Source organism: Periplaneta americana, chromosome 14, assembly GCF_040183065.1.
Source record: "Periplaneta americana isolate PAMFEO1 chromosome 14, P.americana_PAMFEO1_priV1, whole genome shotgun sequence".
Classification (NCBI taxonomy): domain Eukaryota; kingdom Metazoa; phylum Arthropoda; class Insecta; order Blattodea; family Blattidae; genus Periplaneta; species Periplaneta americana.
The window spans coordinates 102,335,523-102,352,824 of NC_091130.1; the positions used below are offsets into that span (position 1 = coordinate 102,335,523).

At 34.2% G+C, this 17,302-nt stretch overlaps 1 protein-coding gene across 1 annotated transcript in view; it reads right to left on the reverse strand.

Annotated features, from left to right (window-relative positions):
• Positions 1-17,302, reverse strand: part of LOC138713610 (neuroligin-4, X-linked-like) — a 357,534-nt gene that overhangs the window by 326,207 nt on the left and 14,025 nt on the right. The gene's annotated exons all lie outside the window — the stretch shown is intronic.

Below are 17,302 nucleotides of genomic sequence, written 5' to 3' on the forward strand. Positions count from 1 at the left end.
CCTGTTAACTTGAGCTGCTAGTCCGAGTCTTCAAATTCTGCTATCCCGTCCATTTTACAGTCCGCGTTACCGTTTCTGGCGTGTGAAATAAGTAATGGGAACGTTAAGTGCGAATGTTTTACATTTGCCGCAGTCAGTCTAGCAATTGTGGTTGGAAAATGGCTGATGTGACGAGTATAGGAAGTGGTACATTCTCAGCTGCACTAGCAACATGCTCACAAACTGGACACTATATATCTAGGACACATGCCAAAAACGCTGACGCCAACTGTACCATCACAGTTGGAACCTCCATTATCGTCACTGATTCCACCAAATATATATATATATATATATATATATATATATATATATATATATATATATATATAATTTTTCTGCAAATGTTAAATTTTCACAAAAAGGACGGCACTTTCAAGATTGGTGTCTAGAAATATTTGACAGACAAGGGTTTGTACATTCGTACGAGTTTGTATGATGATGCTTTCAACAAATTATCATTGTAAGGAGTGGCCTCTTTTTCAAGCCATTCCTTCATTACAGTTGTTGAATTTTAAATGGAAGCTCTACTTAAGACAAAATTACGATAACAAGTGCTATCAAATTTGGAAACAAGTTCTCTCGAATCCATTTCTCACAATTAACTTGGATTTTTCGAGGATAAGGTGCTTGGGAAAATATTTGTGACTAAGGGGGCTGAAGTTACAGAAGAATAGAGAAAGTTACACAACGCAGAACTGCACTCATTCTATTCTTCACGTAGCATAATTATTAGGAACATTAAGTCCAGACGTTTGAGATGGGCAGGGCATGTAGCACGTATGGGCGAATTCAGAAACGCTTATAGAGTGTTAGTTGGAAGACTTGGGGGGAAAATACGTTTAGGGAGGCTGAGACGTATATGGGAGGGCAATATTAAAATGTATTTGAGGCAATTCGGATACGATGGTAAGGAATGGATTAATCTTCCACAGGATAGGGACCGATGGCGTTCTTATGTGAGGGCGGCAATGAACCTCTGGGTTCCTTAAAAGCCATTTGTAAGAAAGTAAGTAAGCATCTGGCTATTATTACAATTAAGTTGACAGTTTATCGCCCCAGAAGAGACTTTATAGATGTAAGAAGATAAGAAGATAAATTCGAGTAATTTCACTCACAAATTATATAGTCTCTAATTAGCGTCTTTAGTGTGGAATGTGTAGAATTATAATTATATGTTGAGTAATTATGCTTAAATATCAAATTACAACATATCATCTTGTTATTTTGTTAATAGATCTGTATTTGGAAAGAGCATATCGTCGTTGTTGCTGCATTAACTCCTATGTGCAAAATATACAATTTTTCAGTAGGAAGAAAAAACACATTTATTCACTCTATGGCAGTGGTACATAGGAGATCATGAATTCTTACATTTTCGGAAGAAAGAAATATAATTACATATAGGAGATGTTATTATTTGCTATATCACTATTTGACTTATTTAATAAAGCAAAAATCTGAAAATTGATAAATATGTCACATAGGAGTTTTTGCAGGAACAACGACGATATTATTTTATTATAGTAGACATATTCCTATTATAGTGAGTGGAGGTCACAGAAATCGTGACGCTAATGCTTCCATCTCCTCTAGACAATCGGCATTAACATTAACAAATGCGTCATTTCTACACGCTTGTTGCCTTTACCCCAAGAAAATACCCTTGGCACTTTTTTTTGTCTTGCACGAAGGAGACACCCGAAGGCTTACGCTACAACCTGAAGGTTATTGTGCTTACCACTCTTAGTTTGTGAATGATTGGGTAGCCGAAGGGCTGCGTTCTTGTACAAGTGCAGCACATCGCACAGTGAACTTAACCCGTGCTATTATATGGATGATGACGATGAAGATTATTATATATCTAAATAACTTTGAAAGGTATATACATAAATATAGAACTAGAAATATAAATACTCTGCGTTTATCTGAACCTAAATATAAAACCAATGCAGATTTTTATCACAGCATGAGTCAAGGTCCTAGATTATTAAACAAATTTTATTCTAATATTATTTTAACCACTAATCCTCTCAAAATTAATAAAAAAAATTAAAAGCAATGGTATTGGATTTATAGTTTGGGTTTAAAGACATTTAACACTTTTTAATTTAATTTATTCACTCTCAATTTTATTTTTGTTTGTATTGGAATCCCCTCCTTAGTATGAGTGTTACTCATTCAGGAGTGGGCTAGTTTATATTATATTGCATTAACTTGTATTCATTTGAAACTTACTAGCAATAAAATAAATAAATAAAATAAATAAATGAATTAATGATGGCGAAATGTGTCCGAGGTCCAAGGACGGAAGTTACCCAGCAATTCTGCTTCAATTGGTTAAGGAAAAATCCCGGAAACATTCCAATCAGGTAACTTGTCCCAACCAAGATTTGAACCCTGGCCAACTCGTTTCAAGGTCAGACGTGTTAACTGTTACTCCACAACGGTCAACTACCTATGGTACTTAATTTTGTTACAAAGTGAGTACGCCTCAAGACCAGTGACTTTTAAGAGTGAAAGAATTAAATTAATTGAGAAAATCGATGTCCTAATCGGGAATCGAACTCACGATCCCCAGCTTCTTACAGCTCAAAGCCAACCGTCACGCTTCCGCGCGCCTTACTTTTTTCTAGGAAGAGAAGTTAATAATTTACAAAACAAAAGTAAATAATTATGTAACATCATATAAGTAGAAGAGTGGAGAGTCTATTTTCTTTGCATCCAAAATGTATGTGGTTCGATTGCCGAAGTGAGCAACATTCATACTCGTATTCCATTCACGGCAATGGTGATATTCAAACACATTAACAATCGGTTCTCTCACGAGTACTAGGAATAGAGTGAATAAAAATCGATTGGAAGAGAGGTAGTGACAAAAATAATGTTTATATTGTGATTTATGACTTGAATTGACAAGGGTACGTACTTTAAAACACCTGCGCTGAAAGAAGACTCCAAATTTCTTTCTCATTTTCGGAGGCTAGTTCCTCGCAGTGAGCTCTATACTAAACTGGAGGCACAACTCAATGCTTTAAAAGCGTGACGCGAATGCTGAGCGCCTGAGCGTATTGCTATCTCTTTCTAACATAGTGTTGTCCTTGCCTCTCTTGCAGTGAATGCTATCATACACTAACGGTATTTTTATTGCTTACTGCGCATGTACAACATCAACCTCAAGAAAGACTCATTGAAACACATTAGTTAGAAAGAGAGAGCAATACCCTCACCAACAGTCACTCTTTCAGACAGGAAAGAGCATTGCAGTGGTGCCTCCAGTTTAGTATAGAGTTCACTGGTTCCTCGTCCCTCTTCTTTTGTATCCTCATATCGTCTGCACTATGGTTCTCTTTCCTCATCCACGATATCACATAGAGTATGTGGATCCCATTCCTTGAGAGAGGCAGACCCAGGAGCAATCTTGGTTATGGTTCAATTTGATTTCTTGCCAGTGTATCGTAATATGTGTAGATCTTGTCTAAGAAAATTTTTAAGTGATTTACTTGGGAAACAGATTTTTATCGCTGAAGCCTGTGACTCAAACAGTGCCAGAGAACTATATCAGGGTATTCTTTTAACAGTCTGCTTGACACTCCAGACTTTTCCCCCAACATAGTTGACCTACTTCATCCATCTGAGCAAAATCAAATCAAATTTTGTAGTACATATTCACGAGTAAATCCCTGAAATTTCAGTGCATTCAGTATATCTTAGTTGATGTAGTAGATTCCAGCTTCACCAGGTCAATAAAAATAAATACTTGTTCTTCTATTGTATTTATTTCACATCTTGAAAATATCACTAAAGCACTCTTCTTGGAAATAGTTGTGGTTTTATCAATAACAGTGCATACTTTTGATCCTTGATCTATGATTTTAGAAAAAATCTCTGCCCTCAATTCAGACGATTTTGAATCGAGTTTGAATTCCCACATCCATTTCGACTTCATTTTTCTCTAGTAGCTCAATTTCTGCCTCTGTATCTGTCATTGGTGTGATTCGTTTGGTCAAGTTGTAAACAATTACCCAGCATTTAATATTTTTGCTGTGTTAGATATCATTTCCTCATTTTCCTTGTCAACAATACCTTGCAGTCGATTTTCTTCTGCTGCTTTTAGAATAGAGCAAACCTTGGAATGAGCATTGGAGGAGTCATGTTCATGCAGCTTGGTGAATAGCTTTCGTCAGTTCTGCAGATTTTACACTGTAATTTTGCCACTCTTTCGATATCGATGGCCCAGAACCAGAGTGTTCCAAGTCCATTTTACTATTTTTTTTTTTTCAGGAGAGCTATTTTAAGCTCCTGTGATTCAAAGCTTCATGAAACAATTTGGAATAGCTTCATAGCAACCTTATGGAGAGGAATATTTACAATTTTGTTCGATTCATTTATGCAGACAAGAACTGGAACATTTAAACACAGATTTCTTTCTTATAAAAAGTTGGACTTAGAACAGTCTGGTTCTCAGCCATCAATATGCGAATGCTTTTTTGTTTCTCAACATTCAATGAACTGATTTTTGCGTAATTCATGCAGCCAACATGGCCCAAGCTTTTTATGGTCAGCCAAGTGTACTAAGATTTAAAATACTTGTTAGTGACTTACTCCATATGCTTAAAGATTTACAATGAAAGATATCAGTGAACCTAGTACATTGATATTCAAAGATATCTGTCCCGACTAATCGATAGTGAACCACAATTTGTTGGTGTAAGTGTGGCTTTTTAGTTATTACTTCTATGAATATATAACGTAGATAATAGTCAGTGTCGCCAATCGTACATAAATATACCCGCATTATAGAATTCAATTTTTCATACCACTCTACTGATTGTAAATCAACACTGAGTTTCGCTGGAAACCGCTGATATTGTCAATTATGAGAATAATTTATGCTTAATCTACATCATCATTTTACCCGACAATATTCGCCCCAATCGCCCCAATAATGGTGTCACCTACTGAGAACTAGCGAAACTTTTTCAAAGTGTGTCAATTTGTTATATCTTTGGTTCTGATTTATTCCGTGGTTAGAAAGTTCGCTTACATGATCATAAGATCATAGGTCACATACCTTCGAACGTCAGTGTACTAGACCTACATGAATCACTTACGATCCTACTTTATGTATGATCAGTAACTAAAGAATCTTAACATTCAGTGCTAAGCTTTTTATTTGAAGTTCTCTCAAGATATTCTGAAATTTTTCTTTATCTTTCATACTTAATTACCAGTTTCGAATAACAAAAAATTAAACTTTACTTAGCTTAAAATATAACCTCAAAATACTTATACAAATCGCGGTTTACTTAATGATCACTCAGGAATGCCAACTTACGATACAGCACGAAAGAAAGGGGGGGAGTATCAAGAGCCCGTGCGCAAACTAAAATTTCTCGCAACATATCCACAAAGATCGGTGTCTACTCATAAGTGAATATAGATGGCAGGAGTTTTGTTCCTGGTAAATAAATATGTGTGTTATGACCGTTGAGAATTAATATAAATGTCATAAGCCCGATGGTAAATATGAATATTGAAACTACAACTATCGCTTCAGTGAACCAACGAAATATTTAAGAACTTGTTCACGGAACCGTGCTGTGAACTGTTGTGTCTGTTTCGCGGTGGCCCAGTGCTATGTAACCACCAATGTGTGCTTATCCTGTGTGTGGTTTAAAAATGTAAAAAATCTCTACACTAAAAATGATAAGACGCAAAAGATGGCTAAAATGTCAACAGGTTCATTGCTTCATTATGCTGCATATCTTTACGTAGAACTATGAGTGTGCGAGCATCTCTCGACAAAGAGAGCAAAGGGAATATAAGGAGAATAGTGCAAATACTGGGAGAACAAGATGAAAGCAAGGAGAATAAGGAGAAGACAAGGATAATAAGAAGAATAGGAGAGAAAGAGTAGAATACAAGGAGAGAAAGGGTAGAATATAAGAACAACTGAAATATAAGGAAAACAACTGGAATACAAAGAGAACAACTGAAATACAAGGAGAACAATTGGAATAAAAGAAGAAAACTGGAATACAAGGATAACGACTGGAATATAAGCAGAACAACTGGAATACAACAAAAAAACTGGAATACAAGGAGAACAACTGAATACAAGGATAACAACTGGAACACAAGGAGAAAAAGTGGAATACAAGGAGAATAACTAGAATTCAAGAACAACTGGATGATAAGGGGAAAGACAAGGAGAACAACTGAAATGCAAGGAGAATCACTAGAATTAAAGAAGAACAACTGGAATACAAGGAGAACAACTGAAGTACAAGGAGAATAACTGGAATACAAGGATAACAACTGAAATACAAAAGAACAAATGGCATATAAGCAGAACAACTGGAATACAAGAAGAAAAATTGGAATACAATGAGAAAAACTGAATACAAGTATAAGAACTGAAACATACGGAGAATAACTGGAATACAAGGAGAATAACTAGAATTCAAGAACAACTGGATGATAAGGGGAAAGGGGAAAGACAAGGAGAACAACTACAATACAAGGAGAATCACTAGAATTAAAGAAGAACAACTGTAATACAAGGAGAACTACTGAAGTACAAGGAGAATAACTGGAATACAAGGAGAACAACTAAAATACAAAACAATAACTGGAATATAAGCAGAACAACTGGAATACAAGAAGAAAAATTGGAATACAAGGAGAACAACTGAATACAAGGATAACAACTGGAACACAAGAACAACTGGAATACAAGGCGAATAATTAGAATTCAAGAAGAACTGGATAATAAGGGGAAAAAGGGAAAGACAAGGAGAACAACTGGAATACAAGGAGAACAACTGAAATACAGGAAGAATAACTGGAATATAGGTAGAACAACTGGAGTACCCAGAAGAAAAACTGGAATACAAAGGGAACAACTGAATACAAGGATAACAACTGAAACACAAGGAGAACAACTGGAATACAAAGAGAATAACTAGAATTCAAGAAGAACAACTAAACGATAAGGGGAAAAAGGGAAAGACAAGGAGAACTGGAATACAAGGAGAACTGAGATACAAGGAGAATAACTGGAATACAAAAAGAAAACTGGAATATAAGCAGAACAACTGAAATACAAGAAGAAAAACTTGAATACAAGGAGAACAACTGAATACAAGGATAACAACTGAAACACAAGGAGAACAACTGGAATACAAGGAGAATAACTAGAATTCAAGAAGAACAACTGGGCAATAAGAGGAAAAATGTAAAGACAAGGAGAACAAATGAAATACAAGGAGAATAACTGGAATGCAAGAAGAAAATTGAGATACAAGGAGAACAACTGGAATACATGGAGACAAACTGGAATGCAAAGACAAACAACTGAATATAAGGATAGCAACTGAGACACAAGGAGAAAAACTGAACAATAAGGGGAATAAGGGAAAGACGAGAACAAGAGAAAGACAAGATAAACAAGGGAAATATAAGAATTAGAGAGCGGGTATTTTTATGTGACGTCAATTTTCCGTAACTAGTGAGGAGAAAGACATAGTTTGACTTCAAAAAGGAGTAAGAGAAGAAAAGTAGATGGTCAGAGACGCTAACAGTAATTAATCTTGGTTAACATTATTATTGTAACCTTTACACTAGTGTGACTTTTTAATTTGCTGTCAGCTTGATGCTTATTGGATGTCATTTCATAAAGATATGAATTCATTAAGTACGTACTGTCAGTTTGCTGTAGACAGCGCCTATCTTAATAAAAATACGCCCTTTCACCGTAGCAGAATATGACTACATCTCTAACTGTTCCTTGCAGGTGGTGTGTACAATGAGTGGCACAAAGGTTACATCTCTGTGTCGGAAGATGGAAGGCGGAGTCTCGCTTTCCATATTTTATTTTGCAGTACTTGGAAGTAATTTTCTCGTAATCAAAAGGGGGAGAGAAGACATCGTCATATGAAATGTCAGTTGATTTAATTAAGAGATAAGATATTTACGACCTCTCAACTAATTAGGGTTATGTGCACGCGTGTGTGAGTGCTGGAGTAACGTCTGAAGGACAAAGCGTTCAGTCATAATGAAGTAAACCATGCACGTCGGAGAGCACAGATTTCCTTCAGAGAATGCAGCGTCACTCGAACATTGCATGAAAGCCCCGGTTGAGGTTTCGATTCCTGTCTAGGACATGCCATAGTTCTACATTGTATGTTCTTTTTTCGTGTAAGGAGTATATAGTGTAAAAGAAGAAAACAAGTTATTATTTTGGCTATAAGCACTACAGATGAATTATTATACTACTGACAATGTAAATAGTGCAGAATAGTAGTAGCAGTGCTACTAGTAATAGTCAAACAGTAGCGAAAGTAGTAGTAACATAGAGTTGTTATCGGTTTCGTTTACCGATGATACGGCGCACGAGTCCTCGGCGATGACCACGGTTGCGGACGCCAGGATTAGTAGCGTAACAACGCAATTAAACTATAATACACTTACCTTGTAATATATGCTGAAAATATCAATCCTCTTGTCCCACAAAAGTGGAATATCGCATATGTTTTCCTTCACTTTCTCTAGTTCTTCTATTGAAATTCTTTGATCATTTTGTATGTGGAACATAAACAGCGGCGCTGTGATCTTGTGTTGTTACTCTGTGTGAATGAGGAAGACATAGTCTATCACCACAATAAGAGAGCGATCGTACTGCACAGGTGACGTAACAGCGGCCCGCTATGTATTAGTACAAGCAAATGTCGAATGGTTGAGTAATAACATTAATTGTGGTGCTGGTAGTAGTAGTGGTGGTGGTGGTGGTGGTGGAAGTAGTAGTAGTAGTAGTAGTAGTAGTAGTAGTAGTAGCAGTAGTAGTAGTACTAACTGTTCTTGAGTGAATCTGTTCTAGTTTACCGGTACATGCTGGAGAAAATTCACGAAAAGAGATTGCAAATATCAAAAACAACAATTAATTTATCACTACTAAAATCATGAGATCTAAAATGTTTGTAATACAGACATTAAAGTTTATAATGCATTTCATAATGAAACGAATTTTTCGAGACGAAATTGGCGGTATATCTGCATAAACAATTAGAATTACTAAGTATTATTATTATTATTATTATTATTATTATTATTATTATTATTATTATTATTATTATTATTATTGACTTGTTATTTCGGAAAAGGAAATTCTACCAGAACAATGGAAGGGATCCATAAATGTAAGTACTTATTTTTAAGAAGAGGAGAAAGACTAACTGTAGCAAATTTCGAGGAATATCACTACTATTGATATCCTACAAAATTTTGTCCAATATTTTTTTGAGAAGATTAACTCCATATGTAGATGAAATTATTGTGTTTCGTAAATGTGGTTTTGGGCATAACAGATCGACATTCAATAACGCTTCATGAAATTGATACCAAAATTTTGTGTTGTACTAGTAGACTATATTGTAAATCTCTTCTGTCTATATTTGATCTAGACTGTAACTATAAATTAAGACTTTATAATAGTATTAAGTTTTTTGACTTGTTCCATATTCTAGCTGCGAAGCAATGCATGAATACCATGGAATGTTAATAAATACAATACAATTTACTTAAAATGTGTCTCAGTGAAACTTACAGCAGAGTGCGTATAGGCCAGTTTCTGTCTGATGATTTTTTTTCCCGTTTCACTGCGGGCTCTTAAGGTGAAGAACACTATCACCTTTACTTTTTAACTTTGCTCTAGAATATGCCATTAGGTAAGTACAGGAAAACACAGAGGTTTTTGGAATTGAATGGTTTACATCTGCTACTTGTTTATGCGGATAACGTGAATATGTAAGGAGAAAATCCGAAATATGGGAATTTTACTTCAAGTGATAATGAGATAAGTCTGAAAGTAAATCCTGAAGCAACAAAATATATGATTATGTCTCTTGACCAAAACATAGTACGAAATGGAAATATAAAAATTAGAAATTTATCCTTCGAATAGATTGACAAATTCAAATAGCATGGAATAACAGTAACAAATATAAATAACACTCGAGAGGAAACTAAACGCAGAATAAATATGGGAAATTCCTGCTGTTATGCGGTTAGAAGAATTTTTCATCTAGTCTCATTAAAAAAAAATAAACGTTAGAATTTATAAAGCAGTTACATTACTGGTCGTTGTGTATATTTGTGAAACTTGGACTCCCAATTTAAGAGAGAAACCGAGGTTAAGGATCTTTGAGAATAAGGTGCTTAGGAAGGCTAAGAGGGATGAAGTTACAGAAGAATGGAGAAAGCTACACAAAGCAGTGCAGCATGCACTTTCTTTACCTAATATAATTAGGAACATTAAATCCAGACGTTTGAGATGGGCAGGGCATACAGCACGTATGGATGAATTGAGAAATATATAGAGTGTCAGTTGGGAAACCAAAGAGAAAAATACCTTTGGGGAGGCTGAAATGTACGCGGGAGGATAATATTGAAATGGATTTGAGGGAGGGGGGATATGATGGCAGGGACTGGGTTAATATTGCTCAGGATAGGAACTGATGGCTGTCTTATGTGAAGGCGGCAATAAACCTCCGGGTTCTCTGTAAGTAAGTAAGTAAAATATTATCGAATCTACATATAGGACAGAGATACCTTATTTCACCATAAGGTATCTTATGGTTATAGTTTGATACAGTTAAAGCATACATATGGATATACCTAGCATAAATAATGCACTTATAAATTAATACAATTTGCAAAAACTAACCTATCCATACACAAATAGCTACTATCTTACAAAAATAAATTTTAAAACATTAACGAAGTCTATATAGCGTCATTCTTTGCAAAATAGTTTGATAGAGAAGGAAAATGAGAAACTCAAAAAATACAGGAAGGGAAGTAAACAATTCCGGTTATATCATACCACCAATTAGAAAAATTGAACTAATGTTAAATTAAATAATAAGTACAAAATAGTGTCGAAACACGAGTTCACTTCAATCGTTACGCCAAATAAGAAAATGGCGACATTGTCACACCGATACTTAAGAGATAATATTATGTGAACTAAAAGATCATCATAAGTGAACAATTTTTTATGATTTTTTAAAATTATTGTTCCTTTATATTATCACTAATTTAGGAAATTAGTAGCTTCACAGAACTATGCTTAACTATATTTAGCGCTATGGATTTTTAGTGCACCGAATTAAGTAATTTAATTATAATGAAAACGCCCACTAAAATATCGACTACTATATGCTATATTAACTAAAACTTAACTCTGAGACAATCTCAAATATTTAACACCTCTGTTAGTGCTTTCGAAATGAATTTAATCAATGCTAGCTGCAACAGAACACTAAACGCTAACTAACAGTGCAAACTAAATGTGAACTATGTCATTGAATTCTACTGAATGTTATGACGACATAATGCAGTATGGATGCCAACTGGGAAATTCTAACATGCGTGAAATCTGATCTCTGGGTATTAAACGGGACTAACAAGCCACGATGGCTGCCAACTGTTTCATACACTACACTATAGAACAATCACTAAAAATGTATGGAAATCGGGTGTTAATTTTGTTGCTTCTAATAACAAGCGTTTTGAGTTATAATGGAAATTATAAAATATTGTCTATCCAATTAAAATTACATTTGAAAGGGTATTCGTCACAAATTTTCAAATTTCTACTTTTTGTTCCTTTTGTATCTCCGGACATGGATCTATTTATTGGTGTTGAAATGGCATGAAATAGTTATATGTAAGGCTAAAATATTTGAGTTCAAAAATTGAGATCGGATTTGGAAGACATCAGTTACTGATACCTGCTGTTTTAAGACTATATATATCACCAATATTACTACAAAAAGACACCAGTTTCCATTGAAATCCATATTAACTGTTTGCTTTATTTTTGAGAAAAATAAAAATTGCTATGTCATAGGTCACACCATTATCAAATGGGTTTTCGGTCAGAGTTTTCAAATGGCACTTCAGCGGTATCAAGTGATACAGACCACACAGAGAAAGGCATATCCAACTGGGAAAGTATCCATTAAATCAATTTAAAAAAAAATTGTAAAGTTTTTAAAAACTTAAAACTTTAGAAATTTTAAAATGGTAATATATCTTGTACGACGGACGGCACCGTTTTGACACTGGTATCGTGTCTTCGTCAGCGACTGTCACACTACTACCATGGTGCCGTTTGTGTTATATTGTTGTTTCAACAATATTAACACTTTTCAAGTTTCAAGATTTTAAAATGTTTTACATTTCATAACAAGTGTTAAAGTGAAAATTAATAGAGATAAAATGCATGATTTTGTGAGATTCAAAAACTGTGTACCAGGGGAGAAGGCTAAAATTGATCATGATATTTTGACTGGGCAGTGAAAACAGCAGTTTCTAGACAAGATGACAACTAGAATGATTAGTTTGTTGTTTAGAAGTTCATTCCTAGAAGAAAAATAATTTTGTATACATTAATGTTTTAGACAAGTGATAGGCTAGGTATTTTGTACGAGTAATAAATAACTTCAATGTGTATTAAATAAAAATTACTTTAAATGTTTTATATATTGTATTCTCAATTTGTGCTGAGTGGGCATAATTTTGTAGATGAAAAAATTATAAAAATTTAATCACTAATACAACTTTACAAATTATTCCCAAAAAATCTCGTACATTACGAAGGAAAAGAAGAAAAATACAAAAAAATTTAACCCTTCTTTCAATTAATATATTTTTGTTGTTTTCCTAAACTGTAAATTAATTGTTAATTGCCGTATGATAAAAAACAAAAGAATTCACATGTAGTTTATAATCGAGATCTCCATAATTGCTCGTAATGATTCTTTATTTAAAACCCTCTTTGACATTTACTAAATTATTCAAACGTGGTCAGATGAGATAAATTAATAGGCAGAAGAGAAAATAATGAATACACAAGAATAGAACGTGATTACCTCACTGAATGACCGTTGGCTCTGAAGTATTCCTGTTAAAGCCCAACTAATAGCGATAAATAAAATTATCAACATAGCATGTAACTAAGGCTATGGGTTACATGTAGTAAATTACTGCACTTAAAAGAACCCTGCCCATAGTAGCAAAATTATCACACAACAATAATAATAATAATAATAATAATAATAATAATAATAATAATAATAATAATAATAATAATAATAATAATAATAAATATTATTTATTATTATTACTATCATCCTTATTATTATTTTCTTTCTTTTTCTTTTTTGAAATGCATAATAATTTGGAGTGAAAATATGAATTTTGCGGAATCAAAATATAATACCAGGCAAAGTTGTGGGGTGATATCATAAAGAACAACGCAAAATATATTTTCTCTAGATTAATATTTAAAGGTGCCCCAAGAGCATCACATTTTGGAATTTTCACAAAATTTTGAGGTTCAGATTTTTTAGCGAGAGAACATTCTCCAGTGATTTAATCTGAATAGGATACCAGTAACATGTCAAAAGACTCTGCATGTTCTTGGTCCCCTGTTGTTTCAACTTGAAGTGTCACAAAGACTCAATTTATAACAAAATTGGGAATAATTTCAAAACTCTTAGGTATTATATAATTAATATAATATAATTAATGAGAATTCATTCTTCTTATATTGTAGAGTATTTAAATCAGAATATCTCTAATTTATACAAGAAATCTTACCTTCTACCCTGTATTCGCAATGCCAGAGGGGCTGAACCCATGACAATTACCTACCCACGTAATGAAATATTATCAATGAGTAAAAATGAATTAAAATCTGACTTCAAATCAAAATAATCTACTGTTGGAGAGATTTCAGAAAGAGTTGTTGTCTAAACTAAGGAAATCCAGGTAAAGGCATAAATTCCGAAAGTGAATCATACAAGAATATTACAACTGATTCGTGCTTACCATTATCAATACACAAACTTAATGAATCCTTGTAAGAAACGACATAGTGACGACAACTAAAACGACAACATTGCAAAATTCAAAGAAGAAGCACACAAACTATTTGATATATGCAGTTGCAAATGCAAAAAAAAAAAAAATAATACTGTAGGCCTAATTATGATAAAGACCGCCGTGTTCCAAAACAAGAAAGAATGTTTTACTAGAGGAAAGAACAGAAAGAAGGATGATAATTGGACTTGTTGATTACCTCTCAAAAAGAAATAAAAAAGAAAACAAGAATACATTCTAACCAAAAAAAAAAAATGCTAAAATGGAATTTTCCACATATTTTGTATAAAATACTATGTATTTTTTTTGATACCCTCAAAAATACTGTATACTGCAACCCCAATTTAGAGTCTTTCAAATAAAGTTTAAATATGTGATTTTACAGTAATTCATTAGCTATGTAATGAAAACAAAATAATACAACAAATATAAACAGAGGCAAAAAATTATAATTTTAAGAACCTCAAAGCCCTTGGGGAACTTCATAAATTAAATATAGAAACTCCATATTTTTTTAAAATTTCTAACTTAAGTGAAAATACAGATTTTTATAACTATTATATTTAGAAAACAGATAAAAAAATTTCATGTATACATTCACTCCATCCTACTGCATAATTACAGCAAGAATGGCCGTAACGGCTCGTGCGAAGGATCTTGTGTATATGTATTGGTATCTGTTATGTATAAATAAATGCACTTCATTCACATATTAGTTTGCCTACGTTTTATTTCGACGTCAAAGCATCGTTAAATAAAAAATAGTATTTCTGCTACTGTCACAGCTACTAAAAATAAACGAGAACATAAATTAATAAATAAATGGGTGGAAAGTACAATACTGTGCCATACAATAAGTGTGAATACCTATATAATGAATTAATTAAACAATTATCAAGTAAATATAAATCATATTCATACTATGTCTTACGTGAGCCAAGCGTTTGTCTTCGTATTCCATTAAATTTTATGACACTAATTTTTTTAATTGCTTGTTTTAAGACGCACATCAATTGTTCTGGTTCTGAGTGAGATGAAGGTGATAATGCTAGCGAGTTGAGTCCAGGATTCAACGCCAAAAGATACCCAGAATTTGCTCTTAATGGGTTGAGATAAAACCCCACAAAATCCTCAGCCAGGGAACTTGTGCCGATCAGGATTTGAACCCGGGGCCCACCGTTCACGGTCATATGTGCTAACAGATACTCCACAGCGCTGGACATAACACTTATCACGTTATCAGTCATTAGAATGTGATTTTATTTGTCTTGTAATTCTGAAATATGTAAAGTGATATTGTATCCACGCATTTCAAAATACTTTTACACTTCATTTGAATATACAGGGTGATTCACGAGGATTCACCGTCCTTTACGGAGCTTATTTCTGAAGACATTTTGAGCAAAAAATGTCATATAAACATAGTTCCTCTTCACAATATTTTCAGAGTCACACTAATTTAAAGTTGTTTGTAAAATACGTTTCTTCTTTAGTTTGAAGGCAAAAGAATAATATAAATAGAGAATGAACCATTCAGAAGTATCATTTCTTTAATTGGTAAGTATTATGAAGCTAAAAATGTGCTGTGAACTCCTTAGTTGCTTCGTACAGACATCTTTTTCTATTTTTAACTAGAAAATTAAGTTACATTATTCTTACGTACTTATCATAACAATTATTACAAATCACACCATTTCCACAGACTTAATTATTTGCAGTTGAATTTTGTATCCTAATTTACAGTCTTGGAGAGTTTACAACATATTTTAAAAAAATGTCGTCCGTTTGTGTACACTTGGCCGCACGCTTGTGAACGGCACTCGTCGCGCTACGTAACTGCATACGGCTATCTTTGATTTCCGTAGCGCTCGCGCTGGCTGATGACTGCACGCTGACCAAGATCACGCGTTCACAGCAGTGCGTTCCAATAACAAAACGTAATTCTGTAAATATTGAGAATAGGACTCGTTTTATGACATTTTTTTGCTCAGAATGTCTTACAAACATAATCTCCGCAAAGGACGCTGAATCCTCGTGAATCACCCTGTTTAACATCATCAGCAGAGCGTTTAGAATAGAAAGTGTGGTAACTCGGCAAGGGTCTAATGCGACTTTTAAAAACCCTAGTGACGCCACGGCAACTGAGCGAAACATTGGCGTGGCGATCGTTCTAAGATTTCAGTTTTCCTCTTAATACTGTGGACAGAGCAGGTACAACTCGTTCTGCTATGGAATTAAGAAGATATTTCTTGTGGTGTTTCGGTGATTTTTATTGTGCCGTTTATGTGAGAGAGTTGTAATAAGCCTAAGTGTTTTGTTTTGATGTAAATCCAATTATACTGTATAATCTGTAAGGAAGAGACGTTTCTTTTATCCACCCAAACACTAGACTATTTTTCAGAAGTGGTGTAGAGCAATTCCATGAACACAGAAAACTGTATGCCCATTCTTATATCTGTGATATCCATTTTTCTGCGGTTTTGATTGTGATTTTTTTAATCATGATTTATTTAACGACGCTCGCAACTGCAGAGGTTATATCAGCTTCGTCGGTGTGTCGGAATTTTGTCCCACAGCAGTTTTTTTACATGCCAGTAAATCTACTGACATGAGTCTATTGCACTTAAACAAACTTCAATGCCATCGATCGAACCCGCAGCTACGAACATAGAAGGCCAGCGCTATACCAACTGCGCTACCGAGGGCGACGTTTGATTGTAAGAGCTGATAAATTTATTATTGCGGATAAACAGGTGGAACTTCCACGCAAGAACTGGCGACCAAAACCGTATGCCATAACACATATTTTCCCAAACTTGCCTCGATATCTTAAAAAGAAAAGAAGAGAAAATATCCAACGAAGAGGACATCAATCCTTTCTCATAACAATGTACCCTTACCAAATACTATCTGGCTATGACCAATTCCACTGACGCTAAATAACCCAGTAGTTGATACAGCATCGTTAAATATCCGAGTAAAAAATAATTGGATGTGACACCCGAAAATCAAAAGAATACCTTAGCTAATCATGCGATTGTATGCATTTATGTGCCATTACTCCACATCTGAATGCCAAAAATTATGTCTAGTTTCATTGACTGTAATTCCTTCCAGTGAATGAACTCCAGACCAGCATTTCAGCTGTTTAGTGTGAGTTTTTCAAAATCGATACATTTATTAGAGTCATAAAATGTGATGGGTTCGAGAAAAGTGAAAATACAAAAGAATTCAAAGATGAATGAACGACCTTGCAGATACGCTGAACTCAAAGACTCCCTCGTCTGCCCTGTGCAAAGTATTCTAGCATTAC